At 39.8% G+C, this 19,739-nt stretch overlaps 1 protein-coding gene across 2 annotated transcripts in view; it reads right to left on the minus strand.

Moving 5' to 3' along the window:
* SOX5 (SRY-box transcription factor 5) overlaps nucleotides 1–19,739 on the minus strand; it is a 611,216-nt gene that overhangs the window by 460,316 nt on the left and 131,161 nt on the right. For both annotated transcript variants that reach the window (XM_053977622.1, XM_053977623.1), the window contains exon 2: nucleotides 4,755–4,841. The gene's annotated coding sequence lies outside the window, so the exon portion shown is untranslated. The remainder of the gene's footprint in view (nucleotides 1–4,754; nucleotides 4,842–19,739) is intronic.

Genomic DNA, 19,739 nt, shown 5'->3' on the forward strand with positions numbered 1-19,739 from the left:
CCAAATCATCCCAGCCCGTGTTTTCTCCTCCCTCCCCTTTACAGGGCACATTGGCTGAAAAAGCAATTAACAAGAGCACAGAACATCCAACAGGCGCACAACCCTAAAACCACAATATCATTATGGATAATAAATTCTGTTCCACAGTCTCTCAATGAAGAGTGTTCAAGTGATGATTAACCAACAAGCCAAGTGTTCAGCTGCAATCTCAGCCCATTTTGAACAGCTTTTGCTCAAGGCACACTAGAGCAGAAGATGAAAAAGCCCCTCCCAAATGGATTAAAAACCCCTTTAAATGACCATCTTCCAGGTTATTATGGCAATAAGTAATATCTGTTATATACACATATTTATTACATATATAAAGAAAGGGGAAAAAACCCTCAGAAAATCCTTCTCTAGAGGATTACTTCAACACTTTTGACTTCAGAGAGATTGAAACTGATTCTCCTAAGCAAGCAGCTTTAACCTAAATCAGAACTCACCTCTTCACCAATCAGAAAGAAGCTTTTTCAGAAACTTATACTTCCTAATAGTTATATGGGCCTTAATCCTCTTGGAAACTGTTTTAAGTCATTATTCCAGGAGTTATTAGGTTGGAAAACAGCTTCTAGGCAAATGATGCTATTCACAAACCTTTTACACTAGAAATAATGGTTGGATTATTTCTGCCTCAAAAGTAGTCTTGAGGTCTGATTTCTGATTTTCTTTATATCTATGCTTCTGAGGACAAAAAAAAAAAAAAAAGGAAACAGCCACTTGCACATTCCAATAATAATGGAAATTTTAAATATGTAGAATTAATTTTATAAGGATTATAATAACAGCAGTGAGAGCAAGTTTGAATTTTATGCAGAAGTAAAAAATATGGGTTTATCCTCTGGTTTCCAGTGCAATACCTCTCACCCCAGATAGTTTCCTTCTTGTCTTAGAAAAAAGAAAAATTACCATTATGTGTCATATGACTTTTCAGTAAGAAGAGAATTCAGCCCCAAAGGTGTTTTATTTCCCAAAGGCTCTCCTGATCAGTTGGCTACTTTTCCATTTTATAATGAAAGTCAAATGTACCAACACCGAAAACCACCAAAAAAAACAGCAACCCCAAACACACAATGACAAGTCCAAACCATATTGATTCATCTGTGCTGTACTGCAAATGTGGCTTTCTTCAAGCAGATCAAATACTGAAAATTCCATGGCAATATGTGCCTGAATAAAAACATCAGGATTTACCCCATCACTTTTGCATATAGCTGTATATGCATGTGAAGTACCCATAAACTTCCTTTACTCAAAGAAAATAATTGAACTATTAACTTCAACCCCTACCTGCATAAAACTAGTTATTAGTAATTTTTCATCCATTAATTTTACCCCAAAGATTAATTTCTATTCTTTGCTGGAAAAGGGGGTCAGAGTGGAAGATAAAACTTCAACAGCACAAAAAGAGCAGCAGCATCTCTGACTAAATTCTTCACTGAAGAAGTGATATCACTTGGCCAAAGGATTATGTGGCATCACTTTCTGAAGTGTGTTAAAAATGTATTAATTTGCCTATATAACAAGTTCATCATTATTGCTCAGGATAAACCTACAGGAAAGGCCTTCTGAGGTAAAGAAAAGCTAAAGAGACATAAGGTAATTAAAATAAAAGAAAAGAAAAAGAATTGTTGCATTTGTTCTCCTTAGTTATATTAAGAATAAAAACCTCAAACTAATGTAATAATGTATCCCAGCAGTTCAAATCTTCTAATTTATGTAGAATGGATTATTACTTAGACAATCTGACCCTGGGCAAAACTTCCTCAGTTGAGAAGATTTACAATCTAATTATGCAGGAAGTTCTGCTGAGACAGTTTGGGTGCAATGGCCTTCTATTACATTAGCTTAGCTAAAATTGCTGCTTCTTCACTTGCTTGGGCTTCCAAGTACTCACATGAAAACAGAAATTCCTTCCTTCATGTCCTTTATTTCCCTTTAATCTTTCTCAGCATTTCTGTGTGCACAGGCACTTGCTCTCTACTGCAAACAGCAGCGAGGGGCTGAGGCTGTTAAAAGCCAACTACAAGTTGCCTTTCAGGCTTTTGCTTTGGCCCCTGTTTAGTGAAGTGACTTCAAAAAGGACCATCAAAGTGCTTTTCATAATTTTTACAATGATAGTTGCTGGGCTGTTTCTCCCCTCCCCTATTGCAAATGCCCCTGAAAAAAAGCCTGGAGCTGAAGTCTGCTCCTATATACTTGTTTCTTCATCCTGCATGCACAAAACTAGTTTATTTTTGTAGGGTGGCTCAGAGATGTTTTGCTGCTGTCTCAGACACCTGAATATTTTTAGCAATCTGTATCATTAGATTAAAAAAAAAAGTTCTTCAACACACACAAAAATAGCAAGAGCTTTGTAAGTCTGCAGAGGAAATGATAGGAAATTTGGGTCTATCATAATTGGAAGTATCTTTTCTCCTGCAGCTATTTGACAGTGTATCAATACAGCTGAATATACAGACATGTCCTCTATTAACACAGATGGAGAAATCAGTGCCTTTCTTTCTTTATAGGAAGTGTTTTGATTTCAAAAGGTCAATGGATCATATCACAGCCTTTGATCTTGATGACTACCATGTGCAGTAATGTACATTTTTATCTACAGGTGGCAGACCTTTTAAAATCAGCTTCAAATTCATTAGACATTTTTGTTGATAACACCGCCCACATTAAAAAGTAAGAATCTGCAGCATAAAGTTCTAATTAATGCTGTTCAATTTAGAGGACAGATTTGTCAACAAAATGGCTCAATTCTCAAAGGCTAGTGACCCCTCTCAGAATTAAGGCCTTAAAAAAATAAAAATAATTTTAAAAAATTAGTTGCTCAGTACATAGCAAGCTTTTATTATTTAAAAATCATTCAGCAACTCACCAAAAGATTTCTCCTTTTTTTTTTTTTTTTTTTCCTCTCTGTAAAATAGAAGTTTCACTTCCTTGATTATTAAGCACTGCCTGGCAAATTAGTGATTTCTTCTTTGATAAGCTTATTTAGAAGAGGAAAAGATGAGAATGTCACAACTGACTTCTGGCATTTAGAAAGATATAAGTGAATCGTACAACTTCTCCATATCTGAATCAATCATGTTAAAATACCATGACTTAGACTGTCATCTCAGATGCCTGTCTAAGGCCTCATCACCAAGCAGAAAAACATCGATTTACACCATAATATTATCAATCATTCACATAATACTGCATTCAAATTTAATTAGAATTTTTTTTTCTTCTGGAAAACAACAGTAGAATAGCCCTCTGCATGTGGACAAAATCATACTGAAATCAAGCAGGCTGTCTCTGGGTTTTAGCTTAGTCAGGCCTAAAATCTCAGTTGCACAGCTCTTCCACACCTTCTCCTCATTTCCAGCCAGGAAAACTGGATGTGTCACCTGTCACCACAGCTGCGTTTCTAACCCTGATGTTTTAGTAACTGCCACTCATGGTACAAGAAATAAGAGAGCAACCTGGTCAAAGACAGGCGACACCTAAGTCATGGCAAACCCATCACACTCCAGAATGCCAGCCTCAACTCCACTCCCTGACGTCCACGGTAACAAGGGTAAAAACAAAGCTACCTAAAGGAAGTGCTTGTCTTTGAAACCCTAATTCTGTAAGCATTTACTCTTCATGGAAATCAGACTAAGCACAAAAACTACTTCAGGATTGTTGCCTATTCAACCCCCAAAATCAAGAGCCAAACAGGGTGAGGTGACAAAATGCAGTTACCATTTTTGATGAAGGGTCCCTCCAGGTGCTCAACAACCCCAAAATACATTCCAAAAATGTGTCAAAAATGCGCTTGTGACATAGGGCAAGCACATTTCGTAAGTTTAGCAAATAAGCATAATTGACAAGAATCTTCAGTTAGAAAGGCAATGAAGTAATTCCCCCTCTTGGTGCAACCCCCTCTGAAGCCCCCCTGCTTGCTAGTTATGCCGTATTACATGAGAAAGGTCTTGGGAAGGTGGCTTGTCCTTGATTCCCACAAAAAGCAGGATTAGAACAGGCCCTCAGGAATTCGTCTGTCTAACAGTAGAAGTGCTGAAGTTAGGAAACCATGTAACTGTATAACAACAGTCTACAGAGCTACAAATATATATGGAGAATATATGAAAGCAAAAATCATTTTGGCATCGGGATCAACAAGACACAATAACCAATGGGATTATCTGCAACTGAATCTCCTGCCAGGCCAACAGCATTTAACCAGATTCTTCCCCATCCAGTCTCCCTAATGACAAAAAGCACCATATCTGTAAAAATTTAGTACTTGGGATATAGACATTTACACAGCGACATTACTAAAATATTGCACATATATCCACAAAAACAAAAAACCCAACAAAAACAAAACCAACAAAACCAAACAAAACAACAATCCAACCCCAAAACTCTTCCATAGTTATCTTATTGAATGTTTTGAATAGGTTGAAACACAACTGCAAAGCAATTTGAATGAGCAACAAAGTACAGACAAACTTAAAATATTTACACTGAGAATACACACCCTGGAGAATGCTTATTTACTGGCTACCCACTCTTCCCCCTCCTCCCTAGTCCAAGAGTGGGTGAGAAAAACTAAGTACACTAATGTCTTTTGTGGTAACCTAGTAACCTTCTCCTTTTTCTCCACAAGCTCTTCCTTGTACCACACTCTTCCTTACTGCCAGCCCTCCAGAATAATTGCACTGTGTCTTCCTATGGCTTTGTTTTCCTACCCAGTGCAGAGGAGTTGGGGTTATTCTCGATCTTCGAAAGCTTGTAAACAGGATCAAACAGGAACCCGGTCATCAGCAAGAGGAAGGCTAGAAAAATAAAAGCAAATGCATATCAACAATTTTATTTTAAAAAGAAAATACATCCAAAACATGAAACAAAAGCCTGGGCTCTGCTAGACATCCCCCTCCCCAATCCTCTTTATTTAGTTCATGAACTCTTTTTTGCAGAACAGAGGCTGGTGTAAATTAATGTGTGACCCAACATATATCACGTGGAAAAGCTGCCACAGAAATATGTAATAGCAAAAAAAAAAAAAAAAAAAGACATTTTTAGAACTAAAGAAGCACCTCTTATCATGATAAATCAATACAAAGATTGAACTAGGAGAAAGATATGACTCCATATTCCTGTTTCTATGAAGTGCTTAAGCAGCTCAATTACAGTGAGTGTTTCTGCACCCCCAGCCTGACATGCTTGCACAGTGAGCAGTGCCAGTGCACTGCTGGGAGCAAGGAGTCCTCTGCACTTGCTTCTGCTTTCAGCTGCCACTCTGTGAGTAGATGGGTTACTCACACACTTACTCCATGACTTAGACACTGCCCTGAGGTTCCTGAGTTGCACCTGATCTTCCTGCACGGGTGACAGAGTGGCATTTCCCCAGGCACAACACAGCCCAGGGCTTCAGGGACTCACACTCAGTGACTTCCCAAACTCCACCTGAACCTCCGCAGCTCAGGAGCATGAGCCAACTCAGATTTCTCTGGGCACCTCCTGCAGTTGTGGTTGCTGCTGGGTTACCCCAAACCTTCAGCAGAGAAGGAGGAAATGCATCAGAAAGTGGCACAAGGTGTGCATGTGTAGGATGCATAACAGCAATGAGCATAAGCAAGTCTGAGCTTGTGACCTGATACCTTGTGCTCACACAGGCCAAAGCTCATCTCAGATGTGGAGTGGTTGTCCTTCTAGCCAGGTTTGGCATCCCTAAGTTTTACTACAGTGTATTACTATCAAGCTAGTCTAACCAAAACAATTTGTAGTATGAAATATATAATGAATACAAACAGGAATTTCTTTTCTTTTTCAACTACAAAACACACACACAACCAAATTCTGAAATCAACATCCTTAATATATAAACCCAGGAGCTTTTTCCTACTGGTTTAACTTGACAGAATTACTTTTCCAGCCCTACAACTCGGAGAGCTTCAGGAAAAGCAGCAGCATATAAGACACCACCAATATCAGGCTAGTGCATGAAGGTTCAAAAGACAACCATCCCTGGTTTCCTACTGAGCTCTGCATGCAGGCAAACTTTGTGAAGACAAACCTCAATTTCCTATATTATTTTTGAGCAATCAGATGAACAAACAGAAATGTCTCCTCTGTATATTTTGTATAGAAATTTCCTCAGTCATGAATTTCTGCTCTCAGAAAGATAACTATCTCTAAAATCTGTGCTGAAGAAAGAGGGGAGAAAGTCATTCCTCAGTGAATCAAAATTTTCTCCTACAAAGATAGGTCAAGTTTTGTAGGATCTATTAGACTACCTGTTTACCAGCATCACAAAGAACTGAAATATACCAATTGCTTATCTCTTATTACTTGGTTATCAAACTAGCCATTCATTGACTAAATATCATCATATAAAACCAGTCCTTTATCTTCCTTCCCTGACCCACACATTATCAATACAGCAGACATGGACCATGAGCTGAGAAAAGAACAAGCCCCACTCAATTCACTCCTAATTAGGATGAAACCCCAGGACAAAACAGGTCACAGTAACATTTGCTTAGAGAATATTCCCCATTATGTTTTTAGCCTTTCCCAGCAACCTGGAACTGAGTGTTATCCCTGGCCTCCTCATATGAGCAGAATACAAGGAAAAAGTAACACTCATTTTGCTCATTCTCTTATTTGCTGCCACCAACTTCGACCAGTGATACTTGCTTGTCCTTGTCCTGCCTCCTCCCTTAACAAACTCTTTACAAAACTTATGATTTTCCATGACCATAAATATTTCTAGGTTTTTGAAGAGGCTTTTCTTTCTAATTTCTCTGTACTTACAAAAACAAAAAAAAAAACCCAAAAAAAAAAAAAAAAAAAAAAAAAAAAAAAAAAAACAGTAGCATTAACAACAACCACCACCACCACCTGAATTTTAATCTCAATTTTATTTGGGTTAGTTTACAACACTGTGACCCCCAGTTTATTCCCATACAGACTTAAGCATTTCTTCCTGGTAATTTTATCTACATACAACTTTCTAGCTGGTGTCAAGCAGCTTCAAAAGGGTTGTTTTATGACTGTTAGAAAAGACAAAGCAAAACTGCCTACAAGCTTTGATGGGAATAAGATGATTTTTTTTCAGGAGCAGAGCTGGAAATATCTGTATGGAAAAAGACCCTATGAAAAAAAATCAGATTTACTTGGACTAAGCAAACTTTGGTTAATTAGTTGAAGTAAAAATAAAAATGTGTTTTTAAAGATAAAAACCCACCTAATTCAACTGTTTATTAATAATGCAATGAAGCAATCACCAAACATGAACAGAGACTGCTGAAATTATGGTTCTTGGCTACAGCCTTGAGTAGAGAGACAGAACCAGTAAAAAAAGGGCCTGGTGCCATGTGAAGTAACCTAGATCCTGCTCTGCAATTAAATTCACTTTCCTATTTACTGCAGTTTCCATAGGATGGACCTAAGAAAAATTCTACTTTTAAATTATTTCTTTGACTCTCTCTCTATTTCCATAACTAGTCCTACAATATTTTTGTTTCTACAGCAACATGGTTGGGAATCATTATTTGGGAGGACTGCAAGTGCACCATTCCAGAAGCAGGCAACAGCTCCATGTACAGGAATTAAACTAACCCTTTCAAAAAAAAAATCCTAATAAGAGAAAATTTTAGGTATAAAAACCTTGAACTATAGCACACACCCTTACAAAGACTTTCACAACATTAGAGAAAGTGATATATGATATAGTATATAATATCTCCTCAAGTCAGTTTTATGTGTTGTATTATATTTGACTAAAGTATTTTTATTTAAATGTTGCCCAAATTTTAATAGGGGTGAAATCACAGCAACAGCCTTGAGTAGACCAAAGTCCTGCCTCTGACCACAACCTCCCCACAGTCATATCCACACAGCCCTGCCTGAAAATCTTCCACTATCTGCAAGTTCATTGCTCCTGTCCTGTTTCTTACTGAGGCCACCAGGAAGATGACACAGAGTGACAAACATTGTGGTGACTTTTCTGTGATGAGGACATTAGCTTGGGGTATATTTTTAGGAAGCAAAGAGAGCAAAGCCCCAAAATTATTCTAGCAATTATCTGGCTGGATATTTCTCATGGATAAAAAAAAAAAATAAACATCAAACCCCCAGTCCAGCACACATTTTGCACAGAAAATGCAACATTTTACAGCAATTATGACACTCAGCTCATCACATTTCACCTGGTGGTTAAAACTCATTCAGTTGTGCATTACAGAGAACGAGAGAAACAGGGAAACATGAGGTTTTGTGCATACACTTTCATTTTCACAAGAACTCCTCGAGGCTTACAGCTGTTCATTTTTAACTCTTCAAGTCTTAAATCTGCCTATTAAAGGTTGAGCTGAATGAGTCAAGTGTTATAAAGAAAACTGTGTTGCTGCAACTCCTGCAGGTGAGATCTTCCAAATCTAGCAAATTGCTCATTCTTAAAAAATGGAATGCATAAAAGAAAAAAGCATAAATATTTTTGAAAACCTGTTGTCTTCAGAGGAGACCTTACCTCCAAATTTCAAACCTGAGTTCTCATTTCACAAGCCAAAAATCCAATCCACATTATGGCCCTTCAGAATGCTGGTTTTGACATGCCCTAGGAAGAATCACAGGCTGGCTTTGGATGTTTTTCCCACTCCAAATCAGTCCAAACTAGTCTAAACAGAGTGGGCTTGGGGGTTGTTTTAGGGTTGGGGTTTTTTTGGTTGTTGTTTTTCAAATAATTTTTGTGCTAGAAAAATACCAGGTGGCTTGTGCAAGACTACCTCCTCAGTACCTACCTGTTCATGTGGCTGGGCTGTAAGAGACAAGTCAGTAGGTTTTATTGCTTTTTTGTTGGTTTTTTTTTTTTTCCTTTTTCTTTTTTTCTCTCTATTTTTTTAAATCTATTTGCCAAGCAGAGTCATTTATCCCCTATTAGATAAAGTATAATAGACTATACCGAAAGGGTCACTGGCCTTCCATTTAATGATATTGCCAGCACCAATCTACATTTTCCTGACAGTGTCCCTCAACACAGAATAAATGGCTGATCTCTTCACAATAACAGCTGATTTCTCTTTATTAAGCTAAAAAGGTCACCATTTTCTACGGCTGGGCCGCCCTGCACTATTGATAATTTTATGCATAAACAAATGGCAAATTTGTGCCACATAAATATGCATTAGCAATTACTTTTTCCTCGGGCAACGCTCGCCGCATGCAAATGTGTCCCTCACAGGGCCCGGTGGCTTTTGTTTTAGCTCTTGAACAGCCAAACAAAAGAGCACAATAAACAGTTTAAAAATTGCCAATCAATAGGAAATGCAAATGCAAAGGTAAATGGCAGGAAACTTGCCCAAACAAATAAAACTAAAAAAAAAAAAAAAAAAAAAAAAAAAAAAAAAAAAAAAGCCTAACAAAAATCATGCAAAGAAATACATAAATAAATGGAAAGGACTCTCTCTTTTCTCCCCACTCTCTATCTACAACTCTGTTTTATTTCTTTTTGATAGAGACATGGCTAAGGTACTCTCTGCACTGCAACAGTGGAACCCATATGGAAGCACCTAAGATGTACACATGGGCTGGGTATGTTTTAAGCTGGACCCACACTGGCAGGCAAAGGAGGCAAAAGAAGGATGTCTGCAAAAAATTCATAGTGGATCCATGGCTTAGCTGTTCATGGCTGCAAATTTCCATTAAAGATCTTTAAAGAAATGCTACAGCTGAAGGAATCACTGAAAAAAAGCTTCGACATCTTCTGTAAATACTGATTTGGGATTTTATTACTGGGGAAGTGCTCAGAAAATACCAAGCTATCTGTAACTACATACAGACATCTGTAGTAACTGCCTAATAAATGTTGTCACTTGAGAAAGTTGAACTACATATAATTTCCTTTACCCCAGGGACAGAAAGCTTGATTTTCCCTTGTCTTATCCTTGGACTACTCAATTCCGACAGCAAGTCAAAGTTGTACAGAAGAGGCAGGATAAAGGGAAAATATCAGACCCAGACACTAAATTGGCATGACCACAGAAAACCAAAGCTGACAATTTGAGGAGAACTGATGATTCTTTTGAATTTTCCCCTTCTGCAGAGGAGCTTTAGTGCTGCAGAGGACAGAGTGTGACACATACAGTGATTATGATTGTTTGTGGGCAGGCTACTAGACGTGGGCAAAGAACCCAGCTCACTGATGCAGGAACAACACATTGTGCACAAACATATGCTAAGGCCACCTCCATGACCCAGCCAGGAAACCTACTTGCTTCCCACACAACTTCTGAGGCAGAAACTTTCTTTTTCATTACTCTGATGGGGAAATGGAAAGGCATAAGGGGTAGCCAGCAGTGTAAGCTGCACCTCAATCTACAAATGTTTACGAAGAAGCCAAACTTAAAATATGTAAGGCTTGCCTTCTTGTCTTATAAAAAACCAAAAAAAAAAAAAAAAAAAAAAACCAAAAAAAAAAAAAAAGCCAAAAAAAAAAAAAACCAAAACCCTCCCCAAAAAAAAACCACCAAAAAAACCACAAAAACACATCAAAAAACCAAACATCAAAAAAAAAAAAAAAAACACAAAAAAACTCAAAACCCAAATGCTCCAACAAATCAAACCTAAAATATATATATACTTAGTTCAACAGAAACTGAAGAGACTAATCATGTACTTCAAGTGTTTCCCATATAGGGGACATCATTCAGCAGGTAACCCACATACACAAATTTGTATGATGTTAGTGTCCAAGGGCTTTATTTTTAGCAAATGGCAATGTTCCTGTCAATGTAAGCATTCAGCAGCAATCCTACGTTTTTCCCACCCAATCAGCTGTCACGGAATGACAATTTCACAGAATTCATTTCCATGAATTATACTAAAAATCAACAGGCTGATAAATATAATTTTTTTTTGCCAGTTAATTCAGTTCATTTCTTGCCTTTCACTTTCTCTGGTTTTGGCTTGGATGATTTTGTAACACCACTTTATGGTAGGACTTTTGATCCTGATAGAACCTGATAGATGTGTTAAAGGCTATAGTGGCAGTGGTATTTTTTTTTAATTATACTTTTTCTAAGAGCACTCTTACACATGGTCCAGTATAGGAGAAGCTGCACCAGGCACAGGACAAGATATGCCCTCCCAAAAAGAAAGTCCTCATTTAGGCTTTTAGCCAAGAGCACTCCCCCACCAGTAACACATTTCAGACAGAAATACACACCTTGCAATTTCTCTACATGGTGATAAAATGATCAATTCAACATAGTACATATGTGATATATATAGAAATGCCCTCTTTCCCCCTTGCCATCAACTTTCCCTGGCTCTGCTTTTTCCCTTATCATGCACCAAGAAAAAAAAAAAAAAAAAAAAGATAATAGCATCTCCTGCTTTGGGTAAGTCAAGGCTCACCCAACAACTGCATACTCATCAAAGGGAGCATCCTCAGTTAAAACACTCTGCCTTCTCCAACTGGCCTTGGAGCTGCTCCTTAAACATGCCAATGCTGTCCAGGGGCATCCACCTGCTAGCAGGCTCACTGCAAATCCCAAAGACGTCAGAAATAACATCTTGCAGAAATTTGCATACCACTTTGTTAAGCTGAATGTGATTGAAAAGCCCATGGTTATACACAAAGTTCTCCTGAGGTCATGAACAGAGTGAAAAAATGGCATAAGCAGGTATGCTAAAGCAAGATCAAATAAATTGTTTAAATGTCACTGCAAAGGTAGTTCTCACGAATGTCTCTGTGGCCAGTCTACTGCCATTAACATAGTTAGAAAGTCTGTAATAGGAAGAAAATTATTACTACATAAAATATTCCTACAAAGAAAGACTGCTGCAGAATTGAAATGAAAAGATGTAGCTCAATCTGTTAATGCCCATCCCACATGTGTGAATGTGATGAACAGTGGAGAATGAAATGCCTGTTAAATCTCTGTTAACAAGGGTATTTTAAATAGTATACATGGGTCCTTCTGTATTGGTTCCATGTCTTAACAAAATTTGATAGGGTTATTCATGTTAAACCCCAAAACTAGCAGTAGCACTATCAAAACAAGACCTCCACAGAACATACCAAGAGATGGCCATTTTCTACAACAGTGGGTGGAGTTGTTTTTGTGAGAAGGATGCAGCTCAAGAGAGTGAGAGAGAAATAGAGAAGAAACTATTTTTATCAAATTCAAGCTCTCTAGCTCTCTCTCCCAATGATTTCAGCTTCTACTCTTGTTTTCTAGCCCCCATTTTCAACAACAGTTATTGTCACTAGTGGTTGAAAGAAGTTTTTCTTTAAAAAAAAAAAGACAGAAATGAGCACTCACAACTAGAATCTTCATAGAAACATGCTTTTAATATCAAAGATTGCAATTTTTTTTGCTTTTTTTTACAGCTTTCCTGGAAATCTTTAGAGTTAAAGCTTTCTGACAAGAATGAGTTTCTTTAAGAACTTTGATACTGCACAGAGCTGTCATTGATAGTGTCCAAATACTTATTGTGTATATTTTTATATGATTATACACTTGGAAAAAAGATAACTAGATGACAATACAGATGCTGACACATCTGCATGCTAGGCTTTTAGAATTTAGCCATATACCAATTCTTCCCTTGATGCCATGTTATTAGATCATTACACACATGCACACACACACCTGAGGATACTCAAAAGCAACGAATTTCAAGCATTGATTAATCCCACCTCCTCCCCCTCCCAGACTAAGTATTAGCACTTCAAGATGTGTCCTCCTAATGCAGCTACACCCCTCCTCTTTGATGCTTCATTCTTCTCCCTTCAATTCATTGCTTTCAGTTGTTTTGAATTGGGAAACATCAAAAACTGTCAGCAAGAATTTAGCGTGAATTAGGATCAGAAAATTAGTGGGTTTTTTAAATTAAAGAAAATGTGATGTTTTTGTTCTCCAAATCTCCTTCTTCCTCTTCTCTCTCCACCCCAAGAATAATCAAAATGTGCTTCTGCAATCAATCTATATCTGAAAAGTAAGCTGGATTTCTTCTCTCTTTCCTTCATATTCACTACCAGTAATAGCTCCATGATTAAGACTCAGCTGACAGTTCTCATGCCACTGAAGTTGAAAAAAATCCAGCTCACTCCTCCAGTAGCTGAATTGGTCCTGTAGGAAGGGGAGGGGGGAAGAAGTATGGGGAGATAAACACATCTGATCGGGAGACATCCACATCAAGGCAACACTCCCTGCTCAGAACTACCAAAGCACCCATCCCAGGCAACCACAGCCTCTCAGCAGATAACAGATTTAAGTATTCCACTCAAAATAGTAAGAAAAAATTCTGAAGGTTTCCATATGAACCCGGCAGAATTGACCAAATGTATCCATCTGTTCGCTTTCATATAAGCAATATGTATGCTGCCAGGATTGGACCTCTTCTAGGGCAGGGCCCTGGGACTTCAATTACATCTGCCACTTCCCCGCTTTACAGCAGCCTCAGCAGCAAAGCAGGAATTGCATTTTTTTTTTAAAGCCTCAAAATAGCATCCTGAGGAAACACACAAGAAAATTACTATTTCTACATTTCCTCCCTTTTCTACCTGATGACTTTGCCTCAGTACCTAATATTAATATCAAATGGGATGTTCTGAGCTGAGAAACATGGAAGCATTTCAAGAAAGCTTTTTTAGTGTCTCATTTCCATCTCCTTAGCTCAGAAGGGACTATTTCATAAGCAAATTTGAACACCTTCAAGCAACTCATGATGAGAGTATCCCGAATCAAATTAGTTACCTCGCCTCTATTAAACTGGCAAAGCAGCAAATCCTCATCCCTGCCCGCAGTACATAATCACCAATACAATAGGCAGAGCAGAACCTCCAAATATGGCTGCACCTTACATACCCCAAAACCTGAATTGCAGAATACAGATTACTTTTGAAAATTTATATTGCTGATAATGTTGCTTCTTTCAGCTAAGACAGTTTGTTTCTTTTTCTGATGCAAGCATGAAAATCTGGTTCCTTGAATGCAAAGCAGTACTTCTTACTTTAGCAACTGTGGTACATGCAACGAATCAGCACAATGAAGGCAAAGGTAAATTTTGAGTAATTCCCTAAATCTCTGGAGTAGTGGTTTTCAAAGGACTGAATTCCACATAACCGATGTTGTAAGGCTCCTGTTATGTTCCCTGCTTTTCTCTCTAAATATCCTGCATATCAGCAGGAATCACACCACCACTGATCAAACCTCTACCACCACCATGGGAAACATCACAATCTTAGTTGTAGTTGGCTTAATATATAGTATTTATAAGAAAATAAATGCAGCAGCCAATACACAAAAACAGTCAGTATAAGAAATGAACTGCTTGGCTTCATACATTGCCATTCATGACCTGAGCCACACATTTTTTTTTTTTTTTTTAATCACTCTCACTGACACAGCTTAAATCATTCTTGGATGACCTTGAAATGTGCTTGGAGGAAATCATCTCTTGCCACTTGCCCTTTGCAACCACCGATGGGAATACTGCCCAAGACTGAGGGGCAGGGAGCTCTCAATTTACACATATGCAGAAAAGACTTGCTGAAAATCAGTGCAAGAGACTGGATGGCCTGGTACCTTGGGCATGCTACCCTCATTGTGCCACCCTGCTTCACAAGCCTCTTCCAGCAGCACCCTGTGAGTCACCAGAGTGCTCCCAGGTTTTGCACTGGGAAGTGCTGCAGAGGCAGTAAAATATCACACCCTTGTGTTTGCTGCCAGATTGTAAAGGCAGCTGAAGCAACTTAACTCCATGTAAAGACCTAAAGCACAGCAAAGCAGCACGGCTTAAAGAAATGGAGTAATGGGCTGGCAGGAGCTGAAGAGAAAAAAGTATGGGCGAAGACGAGAAAGACAAAAATTAATTTAGAACATGCCAAGACTGCCAGAGGCCACTACCCTCACAACTGGGAGTAACTGCTGGACTTTTGACTGACTCAACCCATCTGCTGCTGTCCACAGCTGGCAGAAACCAGCAGGACTTTCGTCTAAGTATCTGTAAGTAACAGCCCTCTGGTGACCTAAGTGAGAGGGAAAGGATGGTAGACATCTACAACATTTTCAGTTTAATACTATAAAATTCTCTGGTGAAAAAATATTGAGCCAAAGTGAGCATCCAACAAAACACTGTGCTTTAAGCTTTCACAATCGTTCCTTATTTAGCTGTTGGAAGCCAAATCGAAGATTCAGTCTTTGCACATACAGATTGCAATACTCTCTAATTATATGACCAAATTCCAGTTTTTTCTAGGAGAATATCACCCCAGAAGAACCAGCTCTGGGAAGGAACATGAGTTACATATTACAAAGTTGTCTGCTGGACCATGAACTCATTTGTTTTAGGTATTGGAACACGAGAATTGAAGGCAGAAGAGATTTGCAAGCCAAAAGGAGGACAGTTTTGCAGGAATCCAAAAACTTGCACGAAGCCCTTTGTCATCTGTGTCCCACTTTCTGACCTGGTGTACCTGAACATATACTTTGCTATATTTTGCACTCAACTGATGCTTTATTTTAGAGATATGAAGAGCTACAATAAAGTGGAAAACAATATCTTGAGAAGTCAGATCTGCCCCAGCTGCATTTAGAAGCCAATCACAGGAGTTACCTTCCCTACACATCAAATGGAGGCAGGGGGTACCTCTGGAGACTTGCACGGAGAATTTAATTCCAAGTAAACTCTGCGTTTCCTTCTCTCTGCTGACTGAACAGAGGCTGAAGAAAGATTCCTCCTCTTCAGTTACCATCATGAGGAACTCACAGAAAAGGCTAAGGGCATGAATCCACCTGGGATCAACCAATCCACTGAAAGCCCAATCCTTCTACAAGTCTGCCACCTGGCCAGTTTGGAGCCTGGACTGTCACACGGCTCTGGCCTGCCAGGTGCACAGCAGCATCACTTTGAAAGAAGGGTAGGAAATACCTTTTTCCTCAGGGTTCCCCTAAAACAGGTGGCAAGGGCTCAGCTCTGGGTAGCAGAGTTCAGACACTTTCACGTAATCCAGAAACTCCCTAAGGCAGATAAATATTCAGAATTAAGCAGGCTTCAGTGAACTGGATTGCTGCCAGGATTTAGGATGACTGGCTATGCAGGTAGAATTTGACTGAACTGGGGTGTTTTCTTCCCCTTCAAAACCTTCCCTCATCTGTAAAACAGAGTACCACCAAGATAGATGTTGTGAGACTCAGTTACCATCTTTACAACATACAGATAACACAGTGATAAACATCACAGAGGAGGCTTTAGGAAGTTATTAATTTTCACACGTATTGTTGGTTACACCAATAATATTTACGGAATTTCTGTTTTTAAGCTGGGGTTTGAATGTGTACAGAATATGCCTGCCACAGGGACACACAAAAAGGATTAAGAAAAATGTGGAATATCTTCTCATTCTCTCAGCACTGTCATTTCAGTGGTCTGATATGTGATCATGTAATTAAAGACTGTATCATAATGCATATGCACAAAGGGGCTGAATTAAGGTTGTGCAGGCAAATCTAATTCTGGCATTTCCTATGCTTTGAGAGCCTGACTTCACAATCTTAGTGTTCATTTATCCAACAGTTTCTGTATGTAATACCATACATTATATACACGTGTCAGGAACACCTTCCCCATTGCTGCTCATTCTGATTTTGGGAGATATCTTTTTATGAACACACACACATTGCAAAAGCAGGACAATACAGAGCCATGTCCACTGACCATCCTCCCTCCTAATTCATGCCATTGCTCACTGCCATTGATTTAACCACAAGAACAACCAAATTCTTTATTCTCATGTGCTGGTTCAGTTTGGCTTATCCTCAGGGAAAAGCACTTTTTCTCCCCTCTTATAATTTCAGTATTTTCTCTACTTACTGAGCACAACTTTCATTCCAGCCCTTTCACAACTCACAGAAAGAGCTCCATTAAGGCACTGTGCTGTGCTCTCTTGCCCTGGCACTGCCTGTTTTGTCTCCAAGCTCTGGCCAGCCACTAATGCTTACTTACCCAGTTCCTGGAGTTTCCAGCCTGCCACTGTGTGCCCTCCCAGTCCCTGGAGCATTGATTCTAGCTGGGATCCTTGTAACACACCGGTAGTTTTGCCAGCTAACCCCCAAGGAAGATGCTTTGCTCCCAGACAGAAGATGTGCCAGCTTAGTCTATGTGCACCATTTATTCCCCAATCACTGCCCATCATTCCACAGCTTTGCTACTCACTGATACCACACACACTGGTCTGCAGCTCTTAACCAGGCATTCCTGACAGCAGCTCCAATACCAGCTTCAAGCTGATGTCAAGCTTTTCCTACAGCCACATGTGGCAAAATGCACTGCTTGTTCAGGTTTTTGCATGTGTTCTCTGGTGTACAAATACTGCACTGTTACTGTACCTCGTGAGGCAGGTGAGTATGCCCTCACTGAGGAAAAAATCACCCTGGTTTGCACTAATGATAGCCACAGTGAACTCCAGGACTGAAATGATGGGAATTTCCTCTTGCACAGTTTCATAAAAACAACGTTAAGCACTCACAGACACTAAAATCACCTTGAATCTGAGCTTCCTGAGAGGCAGTTTGCAGTCTCACACAGTTAACAGTCTAGATCCTTTCCTCCTCCTCACACCAGTTTTCTCTCTCAATTTCATAGAATACAACCTACAGTTGTCCTAGAATTTCAGAAAGTGATAATTTTCTGTAGAGGTAGTTTATCTGACATTGGGCCTATAGCACAGGAGGGCACTTGTAGCTTCTAATCATCTTCTCCATCTGTTCACCATAAGCAATGTTGATCTTCAAATTGCACAACCTACACAATCCTGAAAGAGTCTTTTACTTTCCGGTAGGACAATCTGCTCCTTCCCTTTCCCCGTTTATTGCAATCTGCAGGATCCTTGCGCTGCCGCACATACGGAGAACGAGAACATATCAATCCACCCTAAATGACCTCGAAAGGCTGAATCAGTCAACCAAAATAGGCAGAAGCTGCAGATTCCCAGCAGACTCTCCCTTCCTGAAGTTATCTGTAAATCCCACCCTTTGCAGCGTAGACCCTGCAGCAAGGCTCTGATCATAAACAGGGTCCCGAGCAACGCTGGAATTGTATCAGGGCATCTGTGGGGTCTGAAATGCTGCTCCCAGCAGCCTGTCCTGAGCCATTCTGGCCGAGGCAGCCCGATCCTTCCTTCAGGCACGCAGCCTTGGAGCCGCCCCAGCCCGGCATCACGCCACCCACACCTCTCCCCACGCTCTGAGAGGTGTCTGCAACAGCGACAAGCCAGCTGGCAGCACCACACTCCTTTGTCTGCCCAGGAGACAAGCATTCCAAAGCTGGAATGCAATGGGTGAGGCTTCCAGGAGAGGAAACAGCAACCACGCCAGGAAGGGAAGATCTCGGGAATTCCGATGCCCGACCACAGGTGCCCCCATGAGCTCAGATCAAATGGGAAGCAGATAATATAGTTAACACAGAGAAAATGAAGAGAAAAACCCAGTTATCTGGCTCTCCAGAGCATCAAATAAACCTTATGTATGAAAGATTTGTAGTGATAGAGGATCTTAGGATGTTTTCTTGCGGTAGAAATACTGTTTGTCCTACTCCACCACTACTTGCTTGCTATCATCAGCCACTGAAGGCAGGAGGATGCGGTGCTAAGTGGCATAAAAACTGCAAAACATACTGTGCTGGTTGTGCATTCATTGATTTGGTGAGAAGAGAAGTGAACCCACCACACATGTTTAAAAAAAAAAATCCCTAACAAAATAAAGCCCCAAAAAGCCACACAAACACCATAGCAGGTCGATGTCCCCTGTAGCCAAAAGATGCTCCACAACACGGAGCTGAGTGAGGGTAAATGAACAAATGAGCCCAAGTAGGGACAAATAGACTGTTAGTGACACTTAAGAGCTGACAGGATATGGCTAAGTGGCTGCCACCACTGTGGCAGCTTTATCACACACCAGTGGCTGGTAATGCTGCACACACCACAGAAGTGATGGGGATGTTCCTAAGCATGAGCCACTGCACGTGCACTTCTCTTAAAGCTCCATCTCCTACACATCTGTGAATGCACCAAGAATTCAGCTTTCATTGCATTTTTCTTAGGTCTCCATCCCTCCTGCTTCTGGGTAAAGCTGGCAGAAGCACTACTGACTTAAGGCCTGAAGTAAAACAAAGACATCATGATGTTTTTGCTCTAATCCTAATGTTTCTAAATCAAATCTTGGAATTTCTTGGCTAGGCATTAAAAAAAAAATTAAAATCTGACCTTATATTACAGAAAATACCTCCAGGTATTTGAAACTTGAGGCATAAATAACCAAGGATACCAGGCATAAGTACAGAGGGATGACTAGCAGTGTCTTACCCCCACAGCTGCCCCCAATCTGGCAGGCAAACCCAAAAATGTGGCACTATTGCTTTTCCTCTTCTCACAGCATCATTCCTTACCCATACTACCATGTACTGTTTTTAGCTACTTCTGCCTTACAAATGGAGCCTTTATGCATAAATGCCTGCAAGAAACAAAACTTTCCAGACATGCTCTGGTCTTGGGCAATTTCACTCCAGGCATGAGAAGCAGTGTGTCCTCCTGATGTGGGAACAGGCTGAACCCTACCTACAGCCCCAGTGTTTGAAGCCTTTAATTCAATAAACACTGTGATGAGTAAGGACTTGATGATTTACTGTCCAAATGTTTATTTGTCTGCACTGTTTTAACCTATTAG

The sequence above is a fragment of the Vidua macroura genome, chromosome 5, assembly GCF_024509145.1.
Source record: "Vidua macroura isolate BioBank_ID:100142 chromosome 5, ASM2450914v1, whole genome shotgun sequence".
Lineage (NCBI taxonomy): Eukaryota > Metazoa > Chordata > Aves > Passeriformes > Viduidae > Vidua > Vidua macroura.